We start from the raw sequence: 18,160 nt of genomic DNA, 5'->3' as shown, positions 1-18,160 counted from the left end.
CTTTACAGTAATGGAAATATCTTACAATAACCAAATAATCCTAATTTCTCCCTTCTGTTTCTTGTATCATTACTGTTATTCATTTTTACATACATATACACACATGTGTGCATTTATATTAATACATTGTTGCTATTATTTTGAACAAAGTGTTATCTGTTAAATCAATTAAGAATAAGAAAAGTAAATGGTTTTCATTTTACCTTCACTTAGTCCTTCTTCACTGTTCTTTCTTTCTTTATGTAGATCCAACTTTCTGACCTATTTCATTTTCCTTTTCTGTTAAGATCTTCTTCTAACATCTTTTGCATGGCAGGTCTATAGGCAACACATTTCCTAGATTTTTGTTTGTCTATTTATTTCTCCTTTATTTTTGAAGGATAATTTCTCAGGGTAGAAATTCCATGTCTGTTTTTTCTCTCAGCACTTTAAATATTTTACTCCCCTCTTTTCTTCTCATTTGTACGATTTCTGAGGAAAAGTTGTATATAATTCTTACCTTTTTGCCTCTATAGGTGGGGTATTTTTTCCTCTGGCTTCTTTCAAGTTTTTTCTGTATCTTTGATTTTCCTACAGTTTGAAAATGATATGCCTAGGTGTAGTGTGTTTGACATGTATCCTTTCTGTAGTCCTGGATCTGAGTTTCCTGGATCTCTGGTATTCTGTTCTTTTGTTTCCCCCCTCCCCACCCCACCTTTTTCAGTTTTTGTTCTCTTTGCTTGTGGTTTTTGAGGATTCTATTGATATATCCTCAAGTTCAGACAGTTTTTTTCAGCCGTGTCAAATCTACTAAAAAGCCCATCAAAGGCATTCTTCATTTCTGTTATAGTTTTTTTTTTTTTTTTTTCTCTACCATTTCACTTTGGTTCTTTCGTAGGTTTTCCATTTCTTTGCTTATATTGCCCATGTATTCTTGCATGTTGCCTACTTTATCCATTAGACCCCTTAGCATATTGGTCATAGTAGTTTTATAACCCAGTGTAACAGTTCCAGCATCCTTGGTGCTGATGCCTGCTTTGTCTCTTCAGATTGTGTTTTATGCCTTTCTTTATTTCTTGTCCTTTTTTTCCTGATAGTCAAACATGATGCACTACATTGAAGGTACCTGGTTCTTGTTTCACAAAGGCTTTTATTTGACCTTAGTCCCCCACAAAAGATGTTAGAAAAAATGTATTATTGCTCCACAGTTTCAAAAGTGAAAAAAAAAAAAGTATGCATGTATACAAATGCTAAGGTGCCTACACAAACATGATAATGACACTCTAAAGTATTATATTACATGGAGTTGTTTTTAGTACAAAATTGCAAATTATTTTTATTTATATATAAAATAAATGTTTATTAATCACTCAATATGCACCAATTAATTTATTCTAGGCACTTCTAGCATACAGAAAATAAAATAATCAAAATTGCTATTCATAAAACATTTACATTCTAGTGATTTACTGTAATTTTTTTAAAGTTTTTATGCAAATAAAAGACATTATATTTGTAATGTTAATTTAATATGTGAATAATTTGTCTAAATTTAAACTATTTCTGAATACGTAATATATATGGAAGTAGACTAGTAGCTTCACAAGCTCAAGAACTGCATATCTTCACATTCAAACCAAGTTGGTTCAGACCAACCTGGAGCACCACTGGAGGAGCAGTGCAGTGTTTGGGAACTGGCTCTGCTACTTGTCTGTTTGGCAAGTTATTTCAACTTCTTACAACCTCAGTTTTCTATATGCAAAACGTACATAATAGTAGAATCTACTTCACAATGTAATGTGAATTATTTATTCTACTTAAAACATAGAGAACAGTGCCTGGCATGTGGTAAGCACTATGTGTATGCTTGTTATAATCATTCTATGTGTGGGGACAGAACTGCACACCAGACTCTGGGCCAATGGTTATTTAGCTTGCTTTGAAAATTGTGTCAATAGCAAGGCATGGCACTTGTTAATGACATAATACTAAATGGATTAGGAGAGTTTAGAAAAGACATTAGCATATCCTGGATATAGCTTGTGTGTATGGGTTTTATACATATATAGTCTGTGTTCTCTTTGGAGTGAAATAGGATGGGGCATATATCCTCCTTTATGACTGTTTGGTTTCTCAATTTCTCTCAACTCTCAACTTATTACCATGCCACCTATCTCATCTTGGCTTTGGCAAAGGCAGTTTCAAAGAGGGAAGCTGAACAACCACAATATTTAATGACTAACAGTTATTCCTACTCCATTTGGACATACAAATGGCACATATAATTTGTGCTTTTCTGCATTCATAAGAAAGATCAGAACTATGGATAGAAATTTTTTGTTAAGCCATTCATGAAGCAGAAAATATTGCCAAATATTTAACTTTCATAGTACGTTTTACTGGTGGCATCACAATTCCAATTTTTTAAATCAGTGAAATTGTACATAGTAATTACAATGTAATGTAGACAAATGTATTGGTGATGTTAATGGATTTTATTTTCTTATAATGCTTGACTAATTAAACATTATTAGAGACATTTTTTAGACATTCTTCATGATAGGAATTTATTTTCTGTAACGTTGAAATTAAATTTCTTTTAAGAAAATTGTTTCTTTAACCTCTTTATTGATATAAAACTTGCATAATACAAAATTCACTTGTTTGAAGTACATAATTTAATGGTTTTACTAGATTCCCACGGGTGTGCAATCATTGCCACATTCTAATTTTAGACCACCCTCATCACCCCCAAAAGAAGCTCCATGATCATTAACAGTCACTCTTTAGCTCCCCCTACATCAGTACCCCAGCCCCGGACAGCAACTAGTCTACTTTCTGTCTATATAGAATTTCCTATGATGCATTTTTCATATAAATGGAATCATACAATATGTGGTCTTTTTGGCTGCCTTTTTTAACTTAGCATTAGAAGAAACTTCTGGGATTAAAAAAATGTTCTTATAAAGGAAAAACATGTTCTTAAATACATATATATTATATGTATTGTATATAATATATATGTATGTATATATATATATTCAATCAAATGCCATTATCTGAAGAAAACAATTATTTTTTATTGTTTGTCCATATCATATTTTGATCCTTTTCCATGTGTTAAAAGTATAAAGCTATATTGGCTGTAAAAACAGTTTTTTATTACACTGAACACTTGATTATTCAGACTAATAGCGGGCAAAGGTAGCATAGCTAATATACATTTACCTTTGGAATATACTTTGTGTGTTTTCAACAGCGTGTTTGCTTGAATAACAGTGTTCACTGGAGTAATACCAAAATTACTTAGAATTCCCCTAGAATATGCCAACTAGAAGCAGATAGAGATGGATGTGAAGTGTCATGTCAAGCAGAAGTCAACCTGAGATTAAAGCCTCATTATCATCCACAGTGTGATTATTCCAACTATAGATAAACAATTTTGACTGCATGTTGTATAACTGCTTTATTAGACGTAGAAAAACACAGACAGTAACACCAACTTGGATGGAAATTTTAATCTTGAATTAGTGATAAATAATGATTTTTATGGTGATTTTGTAATTACGAGAATGTTCTTTTTGGGATCTGTGTTATATGATGAGGTCTTTGTGGAAATACAATAAAATTAATTCTCCAGATGGAATTAGTAATAGTAATGATGATGATGATAATAATAATGATATAGCTAACATTTACTGAGTACTTACATGTCCCAGGCACTGCTCTAAGGGATTTATATACATTCATTAATATATTGCTCACCACAACACTATGAGGCTCAAAGAGGAGAAAATGTATTGCCTATGGAACCCCACAGGCATTGGTAGCTGTACCATTTTTCTTATTTTAATTCTATACTTTGGCTTTCAGTGTGTTTTTGACATAGGAAGATTGAATTATTAACAATTATTTTCACCAGTGAAAAATGCTACTTTTCCTTGCGCTCGTAGAACTCTTTATTTCCTTTTGAAAGAAATATGGATTTCATGAGGAAAAGATCACAAGAGTGGACAGTTCTATTCCAATAAAGATACTTATTGAAACATAAAATACTTTTAAAACTCTCTTAATGTAGAAAATGTAATCTCAGTCAGATATTTTTAATCCTGATTTCTATTAATTCTAGATTTTCAGAGCTAGAAAAAAATTTTTTTCTCTTAAACTTCTAGTCAAATGCTTTCATTTTCAGCAGAGTTGGGGTTGGTTTGAAATCTTTTTTTTTTAATGGCTCAGTATTGCTCAATCAAATAAAAAATGTATGACTAAGAAATATATTTGACCTTGAATAAGAATGCCATGGAGTGCAAAGATGTGGTGGCAGCTGAGATTCCGCTAACCCACAAAGTTATGGATCACCTAACACAAATTGTATGTCTGTCAGAAGATTTTCACACTTAGCAAGAAGTGCTCCCATTCAGTCTATCCTTATTCAATTCTTGTATCACCAAAACAAAATAGAAGAATATATGTATCTTTTAATAAATATTTGATTTACTATGTATATGTTAATTTAGGTAGAATACAATACATTATTTAATAATAATTCATATATTTTATGATAGCTGTGAAAATAGAACACCTAAAACTAAATTTAAGCTAATTAGTCTATACATCCACATCAAGCCTGTTTTTTTGTTTAACATGTAAGTACTGAGAGCAAATCTTTAGAATATAATATCATAATGACCTAAATTTTGAAAATTAGTTGATATTGATATTATTCTCTAAAATTACTAATTAGTGAGAGACAATAGTTAGAAATAATTTTGTTGAATTCTATTGGAGCAATGGTATAGAGCTAGCTGAAAGAATTATTTCCAAATATTTCTCTTTAACCAGAATCTGAGTTACAATTCAATAATAGACAAGGAATCATTGGTAATGAGAAAATATTTACCAATGAATACCATTTCATAATATTGCAGTGCATGTGAAATTGATAAAGTACCCATTTTATATTTATGTATTTCTTATGACATATAAGTATCATAAAAAATTAATTAACAATTTATATATATGTATGTGTTATATGTGTGTATGTGTGATGTTTGTGTATCGGTAAAGGTTTTAAATAAGTAGCACAGAAATTATGAGTTTTAGGACATATTAGTTGCTTCACAATCAAATCCTAGATAACAGCACGGAGTCATAAGGATATGGTTAAGTAACTTGAAATTACCAGTTTTTTAAATTGATAAGGAAAAGATACATTTTAATAACATTTAGAGAAATAATAGAAACAAGGAGTAAATATTTTATTAATTTGGAAAATACAAATTAAATATATAAAATATGGTTTATGAATAACATGGATAAACATTATTATAACGTGAGTTTGTCTCTTGTCAATGAAAATATGTCTGTATCCAACAGTAATTTAAGCATGAATATGCCTACTACACTCGTGTTTAGGAATATCATATAGGGATATACTTAGGATCAATTTTCTAGTTCTCTCAGGAAAAAAAGTTATTCTCTCCCATGGAGAGAGAGGGGCACTCTTCCCTAGCTTTCCCTGTATACCATGATATTTGGGTACAAAAGAAACAATAAGAATGTATCAGGAAGCAGCTGGATTTGGATCCCAGACACGCGCTTATAAAACAGGATAAATAACATTATGATTGACATTTTTAAAATGACAACTATGTACAAAACATTTTGCTCATTGCTTTAAATACCTTAAATCAAAAGTCAACCTCACTGAAGAGAATCCAATTTCATAACAGATGGGTTAATTATATTCTAGCTTCATTATTTATTAATTAATAAAGAAGAAGGAATTAGCTTATATGGCCATGAATTAAGTTTTGACTGGATCAGAGTATAGGAGGATTAAATGTATTAGAACGGTATGCGGGCCTCTCACTGCTGTGGCCTCCCCCGCTGCGGAGCACAGGCTCCAGACACGCAGGCCCAGCGGCCATGGCTCACGGGCCCAGCCGCTCCGTGGCATGTGGGATCTTCGCGGACCGGGGCAGGAACCTGTGTCCCCTGCATTGGCAGGCGGACTCTCAACCACTGCGCCACCAGGGAAGCCCAGATACTTTGCTTTTAACACGTTAATAACTGGTTCATAATATGTATATAGTCTGACGTATTGAGGCAATGGAATAAAACATTTCTGTAATGTGAAACATAATACTCCAATACAGCCTTTCCTTTCAAACCAGTTTTGAGAATTTAATCATAACAGAAAGCTCCTGGCAGGCAGCATTCTATTTTTTAACTTACTGGAATAGACCAGATAACTTTGGGTAAAAATTGACTTGAAGAGGGTGTCTAATAATGTGTAATGACCACAATATCAGTATCATTACTTATAGGTTGCAGATGAGTAGTGATCAATTATTTCAGTCATCTCACCTTTCATTTTGTCATGTGAGGAAATTTCTATGGACTTATTTTACAAAGTAAATACTTTTCACAATCAGTATACTATTATTAGTAACAATTTGCTTGCAATCAGTTTCACAAGTGAGGACGACACAGCAGCATATCAAGAGAGCTGAACCCAGCTATTCTGATGTATGCATCTAGGTTACAAATTATTGTTAACAAAATTGGATAATATCTAGATTACACAAAGTTAATATTTATTTAACAGAGAACTGTGGAGTGTTCTGATAGCAGGGACTTGAACTTCCTGTCCTGCTCCCTGAGGCGTAGATGGCCTAGTTACAAACTGAGGAGAAGTAAATTTCCATGACAATATAAAATGTTTATGTCTTTACTCATGAACCACATACAACTGCTCTGTCTTAAGCCAAACTTTACTAAACTAATGCACTACCTGATTAAATGATCAAACTACACATATATAAATAGAGTATTCTTTCAGTTACTATCACTTGACTATTTAAGTAGTGATTTGATAAAGTGAAAATAAAAAAGTTAACTGACAGCAAATCTCTCTATAAACATAAAGAATAGACATGGATTAAAATACAGATTTGTAAAGCATGAGCATAAACAAAAGATGGCATTTTTTATAAAAGGAATGCACACTATGAATTTAAATGTTCTGTTATAGTAACATAAGATACATATGTAAGACATTTCTGCCTTTACCTATCGTTTCATGGATAGTGAGCTACAGAAGTAGAAGTACACCTGAACTTCAGTATAACTGATCCTTGTTGTTGTGTCTATAACAATATTGTATTATCTGAATGTACTTAACCCTTGATTTTTTATATATATATATATATATATATATATATATATATATATATATATATATACACCTTTTCATGATCAATTTTAAGTTTCGTTCTTGGATATTTTGCCCTAAACATGGAGTGCATTTCTGGCATGCTTACCATCATTTCCTGACTTGCCTAGGCGCAGAGACTGCAAGGCAATTTAATATTGTCAAAGCAAAGCACAATTACAAAAGTGCAAAATCTGCCATTCGGTATTATCTCTATACTCCTCCCTACATTAGCAGACAAAACTGATTGATGTCTATTGCTGACTCTTCCAGAATTGTGGTTTCAGCATAACTGAGTGATTTCATAGATATATTAGTCAGTTGGCATGAATGTTTTATAGTAAATAAATATTAATTACTTTTGTCATTATCCATTCTCTTACCCAATAAAAATCAGAAACTCTTACATGAAACTCTTATGTGAAAGTGGGAACCCATAATATGATGCATATTTACCTCATGAAGAAACTGAAACTCACAGGCTAGCATCCATGACTGACTTAAGTACAGTTTGTAAGTAGCAGATCTAAGAATAGAACTCAGTTCTTTCCACACTCAGGCAAATCATTCAACAATCAATCAATATCTATAGCAAGTCTAATATGTGCCAGGCTCTGGGAAACCTATTTGCCTATTATGAGAGTCAGAGAACTAAAAAGTAAGCGAATAAATAAAGAAGATAACTACATATTGAAATATTGATCTGTGAAAGTGTAATTGACAGGAGAGGTAGTCGTAATACTGATCTAAATAAAATGACAAGAGTTTTCTCTAAAGAGATGACATTTGATGTGAAAGCTGAATGACAAACAGGAGTCAGCCATGAAAAGAACGTGGAGAGAAACATTCTACAGAAAAGGAACAGGAAATGCAAGGGCTCAAGGTTAAGAAAAAACTTTGTGATTTCTAGAAACAGAAAAGCCATTAACATAACTGGTGTATTGTGATGGGGGCATAGTAGGAGATGAAATGAAGAGGTAGGCAGGGGCCAGATGTTTATAGCACTTTATGCTTTAGTAAAAAAAATATTAGATTTCATTCTAAGTGAAGTGGGGATCTTCTAAAGAGCCTTAAGCATACATTATCCGATTTAACTTTCATAGAGAACATTCTGACTGCAATATGAAGAATCCACTGTAGAGAAGCAGGAATCAAAACCATTGCTATAGTTTAGGTGTGAAACTATTATGATTTGGACTAAAGTGTTTGTAATGGAATTGAAGAGAAGTGGACACATTCAAAATATATGTTTGGATTTAGAATCAATGGAATTTGCTGATGGGTTGGATAGGGATAGAAAAAGAAATGTGGAAATCAAGGATGATACCCACATTTCTAGTCTGAGGAGTTTTATAGACAATGATGCTATTTATTAGGCTAGAAAAGGCTAGGCAAGAAATAGAAGTAGGAAGAGTAATTAATAAAGAATTCTTTTCACAGTATGTGAAGTTTGAGATGCCAAATATATAGTCAAGAGGAAATTTCACTTAGTCACCAGGAAGATCAGAGAGAGAGGGAAATCTTGGCATAAGTTATAAATTTGGTGGTATTTCTGGACATAGGCATCAGCAAAATAGCCAAAGGAGATTCTACATAGAGAAGAGAAGAAGGTTCAGAATCAATCCGTGGGTGCTTTAATTAGAGTCTGGCTGTAGAAAGCGGGCAGAGGAGAGGAAAGTAAGAAGGAGTAGCTAGAGATGTGTAGGAGGAAACCAAGAAGCATGACTTTCATGGTAAGCAAAAGAGAGAAACATTTGCTAAAAGAAGAAAGGGCAATGATGTAGACCACTGCTACTGGTTAGAAAACCTCTATTATAAGTAAGGGGGACCTAGTAATTTGAGGGGAATAATATATGTTTTAAAATATTCAAACTCAGTGCCTGCCATGGACCTCAATAGTGCTAGAGACTTAGGGTGCTTTCTTTTTAAAATGAAAACTTATAATAGCTGAGTTCATTATCAACATCTCTGTACATAAAGTCAAACCTGTCTTTTTTTTCTAATGCCATGGTCATCAAAAACTTTGATTTGCTCAGTTTATAGACTTCAGCATAAAACTATTATGTAACTGAGCTCTGACATACCCATTTCATAATGCCAGATGCTCTAAATGGTTTCCTTCGTTGACTTTCCCTCATTGGCCTAGAACAGTTATTTATGCATAAACTTCTACCACAGTTTATTTCCAACCCCCATCCCTTTCTTTCTGTTCAGTCTCTGCAAGAGCCCTGATAACAGGAAGTACAAATTATTCTTGCTCATTGTCCTCATTCCTCTGCCAGCCAGTGTCTGGAACATAATAGATGCTCAAAAACAAAAAAACAAAAAAAACTTGGTGAAGGAACTTATTTCCGTTCCTACTTGGCGCTTTTACTCCCACTTTGCTGTTTTCTCTGATTATCCTGTTTCGAGATCTCCAGTGGTCTCGGCTTCAAGGGCCCCCTCTGGATTATCTCATTTCCTTAGCAGGGATAAAATAAATTATGGCTGCTATTATTTTCGGACTACACTTCAACAGTAGCACCTAGAGCCCATTTTTAAAAAGAAGGGAGGGACTTAGAAAAGAACACAGCCCATCATTACACCACTAAAATGTTAATCATTGTGCTTCTTTCTAACCCATAAATTACTTTATAACTGTGCTGTCCAACATGATAGTTGCTAGCCACATGTAGCTACTGAGCATTTGAAATGTGGTTAGTACAAATTGTGATGCTCCATAAGTATAAAATACACCAGATTTGAAGATAGTATTAACAAAAAAATGTAAAATACATCATTTTTCAATGGTATATTGATTTTATGGCTGAAATGGTAATACTTTGGATATATTCGTTTTAATAAAATAAATTACTAAAATTAATTGTATCTTTGAAAAAGATTAAGTGCATATTAGAAAATGGTAAATCATATATGTGGCTCCCATTATATTTCCTTGGACAGTGCTGTTCTATAATTTTGATACACAAAGCAAGGACCTTAGACCATGACATAGATATCACTAAGGATATTGGTAGACATGCAGAATCTCAGGCCCCTTTTCACACCTATGAATCAAAATCTGCTTTTTAACAACATCCCCAGGTAATTTGTATGCATGCTAAAGTCTGAAAAATGCTGCTGTATTTATTGTTGCTGTGTCCAGAGAGCAAGGTATGATTGTGCCATTGAATAATGACACATCCAACCTCATTTCCTATGTAATTCAGACTGAAATCTGAAAACTGCAAATCCTACAGTGATGCACAGAAAGGTTAATATCAAGTGTGAACCCAGCTTGCAAACCATAAGTTTTGCATTTTCCACTACAAAGTTTCACGTGCCACACTTTGAAATTAGTGCAAGCAAAAGCCAGCTCACTGTGCTTCTGCATTTTGTTACCTAGAGAGATTTGCATTTAGGAAATATAGCTCAGCTGGTACTCATTCTGGTACCATGGCCAGAGTGCCTAAGAAATTTAGTTCTTTATACAATACACAGAGTGGTCAGCAGGAATGCTAGCAGGCAACATCCCATTTCTAGAGTTAATATGTTTTATAACAGCAGTGTAATTTAAGAGAGCTTTGTCTAGCAGGAATCTGTTTTTGTTTGTTGGGGCTGTGATTTTTTCAGGTTATATGTTACTCCCATACCAATTCTTACCTTAAATATATTACGTTGACTTTGATAAAAATATGATTTTCTCAGCATGTTAATTACAATACTGTTGTGATAACAACTAGAACCCAATTTTTTGACTATTTGATCTTTACATTTTATTTAGTATTTTTTTATAGACTCTTGATTCAGATAGGGTTGGGGAGAGTAGTAGCTTTTTAAAAATTTTAAATGGTCTGTGGACATAGGTCATTTAAGTATTTGCACTTTGTAGAGGTTCAGAAAATATTTAATAAACAGTTTAAAATTATATAATTAATTGGTGTAATACTGTTTCTCTAGAAAAGCACTGAAGGTAATTTTTTATTAAATACATCATATATTTCCATTTAAAATCATGCAGTACTTAGGCAACAAAAGCAGCATTTACATACCTCCTTATTTTCAAATTGAATTATATTGAAATAAATGAAAAAAGTTATAAACACAACTCCTAGAATATGCACCAATTATATATTTGTTATCATGCTGGAGAGCTTTGCATTCATCAAACACCCTCTTTAAGAATCAGAACTAGGGCTTCCCTGGTGGCGTGGTGGTTGGGAGTCCGCCTGCCGATGCAGGGGACACGGGTTCGTGCCCCGGTCCGGGAAGATCCCACAAGCCACGGAGCGTCTGTGAGCCATGGCCACTGAGCCTGCACGTCCGGAGCCTGTGCTCTGCAATGGGAAGGGCCACAGCAGTGAGAGGCCCACGTACCACAGGAAAAAAAAAAAAAAAAAGAATCAGAACTAGTTTTTAAGAGTCAAAGATTTATTTGCTTTGTTTTTCACAGTATCACCAATGTGCAGAACAACTTCAAACTCCTAGAAAAATAAAATCTTACTTTTCATTCATACTGTATCAATGATAATATAAACACTGAAAGTATCAGAATTTGTGCAATTAGAAAAGGGTCAAAATATTTCAAACATAAATTTAATCAAAGCACTATTAAGGAAGGACAAATAATATTGTGTTTGAAAATGAGGTCATTTATCCCAAAATATATAGGTGGTCATCCAGTTTGTGTTCTTTGCCTCCAAACAAGCAAGACACTGTTCCCACCTTATTTTACTTACTATTTTTTTTAACATCTTTATTGGAGTATAATTGCTTTACAATGGTGTGTTAGTTTCTGCTTTATAACAAAGTGAATCAGTTATACATATACATATATCCCCATATCTCTTCCCTCTTGCATCTCCCTCCCTCCCACGCTCCCTATCCCACCCCTCTAGGTGGTCACAAAGCACCGAGTTGATCTCCCTGTGCTATGCGGCTGCTTCCCACTAGCTATCCACTTTACGTTTGGTAGTGTATATATGTCCATGTCACCCTCTCACTCACTGCTGTGACTCACAAGGGTAAGTCACAGCTTACCCTTCCCCTCCCCATATCCTCAAGTCCATTCTCTATTAGGTCTCTGTCTTTATTCCCGTCTTACCCATAGGTTCTTCATGACATTTTTTTTCTTAGATTCCATATATATGTGATAGCATAAGGTATTTGTCTTTCTCTGTGTTAGCATACGGTATTTGTCTTTCTCTTTCTGACTTACTTCACTCTGTATGACAGACTGTAGGTCCATCCACCTCACTACAAATAACTCAATTTCGTTTCTTTCTATGGCTGAGTAATATTCCATTTTATATATGTGCCACATCTTCTATATCCATTCATCCAATGATGGACACTTAGGTTGTTTCCATCTCTGGGCTATTGTAAATAGAGCTGCAGTGAACATTTTGGTACATGACTCTTTTTGAATTATGGTTCTCTCAGGGTATATGCCCAGTAGTGGGATTGCTGGGTCATATGGTAGTTCTATTTGTAGTTTTTTAAGGAACCTCCATACTGTTCTCCATGGTGGCTGTACCAATTCACATTCCCACCAGCAGTGCAAGAGTGTTCCCTTTTCTCCACTCCCTCTCCAGCATTTATTGTTTCTATATTTTTTGATGATGGCCATTCTGACCGGTGTGAGATGATACCTCATTGTAGTTTTGATTTGCATTTCTCTAATGATTAATGATGTTGAGCATTCTTTCATGTGTTTGTTAGCAATCTGTATATCTTCTTTGGAGAAATGTCTATTTAGGTCTTCTGCCTATTTTTGGATTGGGTTGTTTGTTTTTTTGTTATTGAGCTGCATGAGCTGCTTGTAAATTTTGAAAATTAATCCTTTGTCAGTTGCTTCATTTGCAAATATTTTCTCCCATTCTGAGGGTTGTCTTTTGGTCTTGTTTATGGTTTCCTTTGCTGTGCAAAAGCTTTTAAGTTTCATTAGGTCCCAATTGTTTATTTTTGTTTTTATTTCCATTTCTCTAGGAGGTGGGTCAAAAAGGATCTTGCTGTGATTTATGTCATAGAGTGTTCTGCCTATGTTTTCCTCTAAGAGTTTGATAGTTTCTGGCCTTACATTTAGGTCGTTAATGCATTTTTAGCTTATTTTTGTGTATGGTGTTAGGGAGTGTTCTAATCTCATACTTTTACATGTACCTGTCCAGTTTTCCCAGCACCACTTTTTGAAGAGGCTGTCCTTTCTCCACTGTATATTCCTGCCTCCTTTATCAAAGATAAGGTGACCATATGTGCATGGGTTTATCTCTGGGCTTTCTATCCTGTTCCATTGATCTATATTTCTGTTTTTGTGCCAGTACCATACTATCTTGATTACTGTAGCTTTGTAGTATAGTCTGAAGTCAGGGAGCCTGATTCCTCCAGCTCCGTTTTTCGTTCTCAAGATTGCTTTGGCTATTCGGGGTCTTTTGTGTTTCCATACAAATTGTGAAATTTTTTGTTATAGTTCTGTGAAAAATGCCAGTGGTAGTTTGATAGGGATTGCATTGAATCTGTAGATTGCTTTGGGTAGTAGAGTCATTTTCACAATGTTGATTCTTCCAATCCAAGAACATGGTATATCTCTCCATCTATTTGTATCATCTTTAATTTCTTTCATCAGTGTCTTATAATATTCTGCATACAGGTCTTTTGTCTCCTTAGGTAGGTTTATTCCTAGATATTTTATTCTGTTTCTTGCAATGGTAAATGGGAATGTTTTCTTAATTTCACTTTCAGATTTTTCATCATTAGTGTATAGGAATGCCAGAGATTTCTGTGCATTAATTTTGTATCCTGCTACTTTACCAAATTCATTGATTAGCTCTAGTAGTTTTCCGGTAGCATCTTTAGGATTCTCTATGTATAGTATCATGTCATCTGCAAACAGTGACAGCTTTACTTCTTCTTATCTGATTTGGATTCCTTTTATTTCCTTCTCTGATTGCTGTGGCTAAAACTTCCGAAACTATGTTGAAGAAGTGTGGTGAGAGTGGCAATCTTGTCTTGTTCCTGATCTTAGTGGAAATTGTTTCAGTTTTTCACCATTGAGGACGATGTTAGCTGTGGGTTTGTCATATGTGGCTTTTATTATGTTGAGGAAAGTTCCCTCTGTGCCTAGTTTCTGCAGGGTTTTTATCAAAAATGGGCGTTGAATTTTGTTGAAAGCTTTCTCTGCGTCTATTGAGATAATCATATGGTTTTTCTCCTTCAATGTTTTAATATGGTGTATCACGTTGATTGATTTGCATATACTGAGGAATCCTTGCATTCCTGGAATAAACCCCACTTGATCATGGTATATGATCCTTTTAATGTGCTGTTGGATTCTGTTTGCTAGTATTTTGTTGAGGATTTCTGCATCTATGTTCATCAGTGATATTGGCCTGTAGTTTTCTTTCTTTGTGACATCCTTGTCTGGTTTTGGTATCAGGGTGATGATGGCCTCGTAGAATCAGTTTGGGAGTGTTCCTCCCTCTGCTATATCTTGGAAGAGTTTGAGAAGGACAGGTGTTAGCTCCTCTCTAAATGTTTTATAGAATTTGCCTGTGAAGCCATCTGGTCCTGGGCTTTTGTTTGTTGGAAGATTTTTAATCACAGTTTCAATTTCAGTGCTTGTGATTGGTCTGTTCATATTTTCTATTTCTTCCTGATTCAGTCTTGGCAGGTTGTGCATTTCTAACAATTTGTCCATTTCTTCCAGGTTGTCCGTTTTATTGGCATAGAGTTGCTTGTAGTAATCTCTCATGATCTTTTGTATTTCTGCAGTGTCAGTTGTTACTTCTCCGTTTTCATTTCTAATTCTATTGATTTGAGTCTTCTCCCTTTTTTTCTTGATGAGTCTGGCTAATGGCTTATCAATTTTGTTTATCTTCTCAAATAACCAGCTTTTAGTTTTATTGATCTTTGCTATCGTTTCCTTCATTTCTTTTTCATTTATTGCTGATCTGATCTTTCTGATTTCCTTCCTTCTGCTAACTTTGGGGGTATTTTTGTTCTTATTTCTCTAATTGCTTTAGGTGCAAGTTTAGGTTGTTTATTCGAGATGTTTCCTGTTTCTTAAGGTAGGATTGTATTGTTATAAACTTCCCTCTTAGAACTGCTTTTGCTGCATCCCATAGGTTTTGGGTCATCGTGTCTCCATTGTCATTTGTTTCTAGGTATTTTTTGATTTCCTCTTTGATTTCTTTAGTGATCACTTCATTATTAAGTAGTGTATTATTTAGCCTCCATGTGTTTGTATTTTTTACAGATCTTTTCCTGTAATTGGTATCTAGTCTCATAGTTTTGTGATCGGAAAAGATACTTGATACAATTTCAATTTTCGTAAATATACCAAGACTTGATTTGTGACCCAAGATATGAACTATCCTGGAGAATGTTCCATGAGCACTTGAGAAAAATGTGTATTCTGTTGTTTTTGGATGGAATGTCCTATAAATATCAATTAAGTCCATCTTGTTTAATGTATCATTTAAAGCTGGTATTTCCTTATTTATTTTCATTTTAGATGATCTGTCCATTGGTGAAAGTGGGGTGTTAAAGTCCCCTACTATGAATGTGTTACTGTTGGTTTCCCCTATTATGGCTGTTAGTATTTGCCTTATGTATTGAGGTGCTCCTATTTGGGTGCATAAATATTTACAATTGTTATATCTTCTTCTTGGATCGATCCCTTCATCATTATGTAGTGTCCTACTTTGTCTCTTGTAATAGTCTTTATTTTAAAGTCTATTTTGTCTGATATGAGAATTGCTACTCCAGCTTTCTTTTGGTTTCCATTTGCATGGAATATCTTTTTCCATCTCCTCACTTTCAGTCTGTTTGTGTCCCTAGGTCTGAAGTGGGTCTCTTGTAGACAGCATATATATGGGTCTTGTTTTTATATCCATTCAGCCAGTCTGTGTCTTTTGGTGGGAGTATTTAATCTATTTACATTTAAGTTTATTATTGATATGTATGTTCCTATTACCATTTTCTTAATTGTTTTGGGTTTGTTATTGTAGGTCTTTTCCTTCACTTGTGTTTCTTGCCTAGAGAAGTTCCTTTAGCATTTATTGTAAAGCTCATTTGGTGGTGCTGAACTTTCTCAGCTTTGTTTGTTTGTAAAGTTTTTAATTTCTCCATCAAATCTGAATGAGATCCTTGCTGGGTAGAGTAATCTTGGTTGTAGGTTTTTCTCCTTCATCACTTTAAATATGTCCTGCCAGTCCCTTCTGGCTTGCAGAGTTTCTGCTGAAAGATCAGCTGTTAACCTTATGGGGATTCCCTTGTGTGTTATTTGTTGTTTTTCCCTTGCTGCTTTTAATATGGTTTCTTTGTATTTAATTTTTGACAGTTTGATTAATATGTGTCTTGGCGTGTTTCTCCTTGGATTTATCCTGTATGGGACTCTCTGTGCTTCCTGGACTTGATTAACTATTTCCTTTCCCATATTATGGAAATTTTCAACTAGTCTTCAAATACTTTTGCAGTCCCTTTCTTTTTTCTTCTTCTTCTGGGACCCCTATAATTCGAATGTTGTCGCGTTTAATGTTGTCCCAGAGGTCTCTGAGACTGTCCTCAGTTCTTTTATTCTTTTTTCTTTATTCTGCTCTGCAGTAGTTATTTCCACTATTTTATCTTCCAGGTCACTTATCTGTTTTCTGCCTCAGTTATTCTGCTATTGATCCCTTCTAGAGTATTTTTAGTTTCATTTATTGTGTTGTTCATCATTGCTTGCTTCCTCTTTATTTCTTCTAGGTCCTTGTTAAATGTTTCTTGCATTTTTTCTATTCTATTTCCAAGATTTTGGATCCTCTTTACTCTCATTACTCTGAATTCTTTTTCAGGTAGACTGCCTATTTCCTTTTCATTTGTTAGGCCTGATGGGTATTTATCTTGCTCCTTCATCTGCTGTGTGTTTTTCTGTCTTCTCATTTTGCTTATCTTACTGTGTTTGGGGTCTCCTTTTTGCAGGCTGCAGGTTCGTAGTTCCCCTTGTTTTTGGTGTCTGTCCCCAGTGGCTAAGGTTAGTTCAGTGGGTTGTGTAGGCTTCCTGGTGGAGGGGACTAGTGCCTGTGTTCTGGTCGATGAGGGTGGATCTTGTCTTTCTGGTGGGGAGGTCCACGTCTGGTGGTGTGTTTTGGGGTGTCTGTGGCCTTATTATGATTTTAGGCAGCCTCTTTGCTAATGGGTGGAGTTGTGTTCCTGTCTTGCTAGTTTTTTGGCACAGGGTGTCCAGCACTGTAGCTTGTTGGTCGTTGAGTGAAGCTGGGTGTTGGTGTTGAGATGGAGATCTCTGGGAGATTTTCACCGTTTGATGTTATGTGGAGCTGGGAGGTCTCTTGTGGACCAGTGTCCTGAAGTTGGCTCTCCCACCTCAGAGGCACAGCACTGACTCCTGGCTCTAGCACCAAGAGCCTTTCATCCACACGGCTCAGAATAAAAGGGAGAAAACGTAGAAAGAAAGAAAGAGGATAAAATAATATAAAGTTATTAAAATAAAAACTAATTATTAAGGAAAAAAAGTTTAAGTAAAAAAAAAAAAAAACGGACGGATAGAACCCTAGGACAAATGATGGAAGCAAAGGTATACAGACAAAATCTCACTCAGAAGCATACACATACACACTCACAAAAAGAGGAAAAGGGGAAAAAAATAATAAATCTTGCTGTCAAAGTCCACCTCCTCAATTTGGGATGATTATTCAGGTATTCCACAGATGCAGGTACATCAAGTTGATTGTGGAGCTTTAATCCACTGCCCCTGAGGCTGCTGGTAGAGATTTCCCTTTCTCTTCTTTGTTTGCACAGCTCCCGCGGCTCAGCTTTGGATTTGGCCCCGCCTCTGCGTGTAGGTCGCCTGAGGGCGTCTGTTTTTCAGCTCAGACAGGATGGGGTTAAAGGAGCAGCAGATACGGGGACTCTGGCTCACTCAGGCCGAGGGTGGGGCGGGGGAGGGTGGGGCACGGAGTGCGGGGCGGGCCTGCGGAGTCAGAGGCCGCG

At 35.1% G+C, this 18,160-nt stretch overlaps 1 protein-coding gene across 5 annotated transcripts in view; it reads left to right on the top strand.

The window, feature by feature from the left end:
- Positions 1-18,160, top strand: part of GRID2 (glutamate ionotropic receptor delta type subunit 2) — a 1,377,005-nt gene that overhangs the window by 567,720 nt on the left and 791,125 nt on the right. The gene's annotated exons all lie outside the window — the stretch shown is intronic.

The sequence above is a fragment of the Stenella coeruleoalba genome, assembly GCF_951394435.1.
Source record: "Stenella coeruleoalba genome assembly, chromosome: 4".
NCBI classification, from domain to species: domain Eukaryota; kingdom Metazoa; phylum Chordata; class Mammalia; order Artiodactyla; family Delphinidae; genus Stenella; species Stenella coeruleoalba.
This window is presented reverse-complemented; position numbering and strand designations above follow the sequence as displayed.